This window comes from Phoca vitulina, unplaced genomic scaffold (genome assembly GCF_004348235.1).
Source record: "Phoca vitulina isolate PV1807 unplaced genomic scaffold, GSC_HSeal_1.0 scaffold43, whole genome shotgun sequence".
NCBI lineage: Eukaryota > Metazoa > Chordata > Mammalia > Carnivora > Phocidae > Phoca > Phoca vitulina.
In genome coordinates, this window is record NW_022589746.1 from 10,452,769 (window position 1) to 10,458,109 (window position 5,341).

Consider the following 5,341-nt stretch of genomic DNA (forward strand, 5'->3'; position numbering starts at 1 on the left):
TTTATGGGACTAACTGGATGTAGTTGTGGATCTTTCCAGAACACCTAGGCCTTTGAGGGCTAGGCCAAACAAACTCAAATAGCACACCAGTCTTCTCAAAGAATGTAACTGAAAATCACTCCTACTTTTGCTTAAAGTTACTATTTGTCCCTAAATGAAACCCCTGCACGATAACACACTGTATTATCTCCCATTTAAGTTGAGGCCTGTAGGCTTAAAGTGATTTAGCAGACACACTGGTGACCATCTGGTGATGAAATGAAGTTTTATTATAAGCCAGCAGTTGCTGGGAAGACCTATGATCCATAAAATGGGATTTCTATAGGTTGATGGGAAACAGATGCACATATGGTCTTAACGAATGACCCAAAAGATTATTTATTAATTACAAAGGTTAGAATGTACCTTCACAATGGAGAGTTCTGGGGACTCCCCCCTTAGCCGAATCTTCAAACTTAGCATTCCCGAAGGTGAGACCATCTGACATAACGTGCCTTCTGAACTATGTAATATTGCTGTCAGAAACGTTTAGCTCAAATGTAATCATGAGGAACAGCCAGAGAAATTCAGAATGTGGGACATTCTGTAAGGAAGTTGACGTGGACTCTTAAAAACAGCAACAAAAATCCATGTCATGAAAAGAATAGTTTTAGAGCAACTGTTTAGATTCAAGAGACATAATAAATACGCAGTATGAGCTCTGACTGAACCCCAAATTTAAAATAGAAAGCAATAAAGTGATAAATTTGGGGGAAGTGATTCTTGGTCAAAAAATGGAATATTAGAGGGGCGCCTGGTTGGCTCAGTCTGTTAAGCGTCTGCCTTCGGCTCAGGTCATGATCCCAGGGTCCTGGGATCGAGTCCCGTGTCCGGCTCCCTGCTCAGTGGGGAGTCTGCTTCTCCCTCTCCCTCTGCCTGCCGCGTGCACACATGCTTGCGTATGTGTAGAGAGCGGGGATTAGAGAGGACGAGAGGATGTGTGGCAAAAGGTTAACGCTTGTTGAATCTTGGTAAAACACATATGGGACTTTATTGTATTTTTGAATTTTTAAAAAATTAAAAGTTGGTGCAAACACGCAAGGATCTGGAAATTGACCCTACTTACTTTTTGCAAAGGTTCAAGGACATCCCCCCCGCAGAGGTACGCAGTCACTCTGCCACCCACACTTCTGACTCCTTGCTTTTTGCTTTCTAATGCCCTGAAGACTGAGCTCTTTCCTTCTGGCTCCCAAGACACTTAGAATTTACCTTCTGCTCACGCAAATGTTTCCAGACCCAGTTCCTGGAGAGAGTGGAGGAAGGGTGCCTAGGAAACAGGGCAGTTTGCTCGTGAAAATAATCCTTAATCTCAGGAAACAAACTGAGGGTTGCTGGAGTGGTGGGGGTGGGAGGGATGGGGTGGCTGGGTGATAGACATTGGGGAGGGTATGTGCTATGGTGAGCGCTGTGAATTGTGTAAGACTGTTGAATCACAGACTTGTACCTCTGAAACAAATAATACATTATATGTTAAAAAAAAAAGAAGATAGCAGGAAGGGAAAAATGAAGGGGGGGAACTCGGAGGGGGAGATGAACCAGGAGAGACAATGGACTCTGAGAAACAAACTGAGGGTTCTAGAGGGGAGGGGGGTGGGGGGATGGGTTAGCCTGGTGATGGGTATTAAAGAGGGCACGTTCTGCATGGAGCACTGGGTGTTATGCACAAACAATGAATCATGGAACACTACATCAAAAACTAACAATGCAATGTATGGTGATTAACATAACATAATAAAAAAAAAAATATTACCAGAAAGTGAATGGAGGCAACTGGCAAGTGAGTTTGAACCTAAAAGACCAGCTTTAACAAAGAGGTAGAGAAGGTGAATTCCTGGTCTCTTCTTTCCAAACATTTTCTCCTGCCGTTTTAGCATTCCCTTAGCAAACGTTCTCATTTCATGGATTTTTATTTCTCTGCGTTTTTCCCGAACCCCCACCATGCCCCAGGCAGTACACTGGCTTTATGGGAATAAATGAGATGGCCTGTGTCCTCAAGCCATAACCTCACTTGTTCTGAGTTTCCCATCAAACTGAGTCAAAGAAATAAGGTAAAATTTCTTGAGTTGACCCTCTGAGGTCAGGTGGAGACAGGTGGAAAGTAATTCTAAGGAGTAAATCCAGCGGCATCATTTGAGGTATTGGTGGGGCGGTGGGGGAGGGAGGCTGACTTAGAGCAGAGCCCGGAGAGATTTCTCATCACACAGTGGCCACTGTTGTTACAATCAAGACAAGAACACCGTTGGGGCACCTGGGTGGCTCAGATGGTTAAGCATCTGCCTTCGCCTCGGGTCATGATCTCAGGGTCCTGGGATCGAGCCCCACATCGGGCTCCCTGCTTGGCGGGGAGTCTGCTTCTCCCTCTGCCTCTACCCCTGCTTGTGCCCTCTCTCTGTCAAAAATAAATAAAATCTTAAAAAAAAAAAAAAAGATAAGAACACCGGGCCAAGATAACAGAACCCAGTGTCCTGATATTGAGATAAGGAAGAGACCAGAAGCTCTGGGAAGAAAGTTATGTCTTTGGAGAACAGAAGGAAGTTCCACACAGAGCAAAGTCTTTGGACAAAAAGAGCCTGCCATGGAGGTGGCCATGAGCTCCAAGGCCCATTGCCAGGGAAGTCAGCGTGCCAAATTCCCAAGGTGTCTTTGTGTTCCATGGAATGAAGCAGAATAGGAGGGCAGCCTCCCTTGAACTGTTAGTAACCTTGAGGGAGGCAGTGTTTATATGAGTCATGTGGACATGAGCCAAGAACATGAAATGAGAGTTTCCAGCTAAAAGTTAAATTTTTTCCAGAGATAATGATGGTTATATATTAAGTGATCATTGTGTGCTAGCCATAAATGCTAAATATTTTGCTCATCCTCTCCATAAAGTAAGCGAAAGTGAGTCTTATCACCCCATTTTACCCAAGAAGGCAAGAACTTAGGGAAGTGAAGTAATTTCCCATATCTAATACCCTGGAAGTTACGGAGCTGATATGAGCCCACATTGTGGTCCCAGCACCAATGCTATTCTTTCAGTTGATCCTTTCTTTGCTCAGCATTTGGTAACCATTTAGTTGTGAAAGCACAAAAAGTATTAACTTACAAATGTCCCAAGATATTACCACACCCTCCTCAAACTTACCCACTAATGGGTTTTGTCTCTTTCCCGTTCCTTCCCCTCAGATCAGGGAAGTGTGCAGATGCATATGCTCACTTGGATTTGGGAGAAATCGTTCTAAGAATTTAGAGAAAGGGAAACAGGAGGATCTGTGGTGTGAGGAGGAACTGGATACGGGAGGAAGTGAGAGTCACCCTCAGGGGATTTGGAAGAGTCACTTTTATCCACTTTTATTCCTATGGGACCTGGAGAAAACAGACAGGCTAGGCACTTCTTCCCAGGAAAGAAACCTCTGGAGTGGGAGACTAGAAACATCCCAGGACTACGCATAGCAGAAGGGTCCCCAAAAGAAATGTGACCCTCACGAACACTGGTGAAATAAAAAAAACAAAAAAACAAAAAAACATAATACGCTTGGTGAGATTAGATTTCTGGTAGAAAATGGCAAAATGACAAATTTGGGTCCGGATCCAAAGTGCCTAGACCTCTTGTCAACACAGAGTCAAAGGGCCATGAGGAAGTTAGATTAAAAATTTATAGACATCGTTAGGAGGGCTCTGGGTCAACATGGAATAAGACATTGGGGGTTGGAGTCAAGTTTTTAAAAAGACCACCCAAAGCTAGGGAGGTCTCACATGGGAACCTGGGTTATCTTTTGGAACCACAACTGATACTTACATGGAGGCACTTGGTTGCCACACTTCCGAGGACAGCAGTTCATCACTGGGAACTCAGTCAGGTGGACACATCCACAGGGGTCATTTGTGGTGAGCAAGGTCCAAATAGCACCTGCTCTAGGGTATCTGGCCTTAAAGATGGAAAAACAAAGGCAGTCAATTACCCCACACGTTGTAGAGTCGGGTCTTTCAGAATTATAAATCATCATAAAGGCGTAAATGACTGCCTTTTTAGAGAAAACCTGGTAGCACCTCAGAGGTTGTTGATGATGCGTTGGTTACTGAGACTTGTATGTCGGGGGGCTGCTGCACATTACAGGAAAGGGAAAGACTTTTATATGATTCTCAAGATGTCCACAAAGTGCTCTGGTGTGCAATTTGGGACATCAGACCAAAATGGGGCTTGAAAGGATCAAATGAGTATTTCACCCTCCATGTTCCCACGAATTTCACTGTGGATAAAAATAATTCAAGAGGAAGAAGAGAAGAAAGATGAAGCAATGTCAGAGAACAAGACCAAAGAGGGAAGTCAGGTTTGGAGATGGCAATCCAGGCCAAGATCTGAAGCTCACGTGGGTGTGACTCAGTTCCTCAAGTTAGAGTACCCCCAAAACAGGTCTTAGAGATGTGAGATGGACACCCCACTTTTGGTCACAGACTTTCTCAGATAAGTTGGAGCTTATGTCTTTTAATTTTTTCCCAAATACATTTTAATTTGTCCAGAGAGACGGGAAGAACAGCTGTGTACCCATGTTTGGTGGGGACATAGGGCACAGTAGTTTTTTTTTTAAAAGACAAGTGAGAAAGTACTCTGTGAGGTAGAAACAACCCATCTCTTCCGGCTGTTAAAGGGATTCGCTTCTGAGGCAGGTTGTACCTGTGGAGGAAGCCATCTTGTCCCTCACAAAAAGATGATCATGAGAGGCTGCAGAGGCTGGAGTGGCAGGCCGCCGTGGCCCCACAAGGGGAGCTGGGGTGGGAGGACCCCCACTAAATGGTGCGTCTTCCCAGACAAGAGGGTCAGCGACCCAGGGCAGGGCCTTGGCTTTGAGGGTACCAGAAATGTGGTGGAAGAAATTCAACCTGCCTTTACGTCACTTGGGAACGGATTCTGCCTCAACTGATGTCCATCCTCCATACATACACCCCTCACCTCCGCCACCCCTACTAAAGGGCGCTGGTGTCCCCAGCCCCTTGTGTGGATGGGTTAGAATGGTGGTGGTCCAGTCTAGGGAGCAGAGGAGATAGTCTCCCCATATCCAAGCTACCAGGCTGGGTAACAAAACCCCTCCAAAGTCTCTGCAGGCACAGAAGCCCCAGAGGACTTCTCTGTTTTAAATTAATAATTGTTCTCAGAGATGGGTAGACAGGAAGCTTAGGTCTTTAGGATCCCCCAAATTTATGGTCGGCCATTTTTCTCCCAGGCGCATGTCATGTTTGAGGCATCACCAAGCCTGATGGAGATAAAATACTTGAATCACGCAAGAGGTTGAGGATAGTAGACTCTCAAGCTGAACGGCAGTTT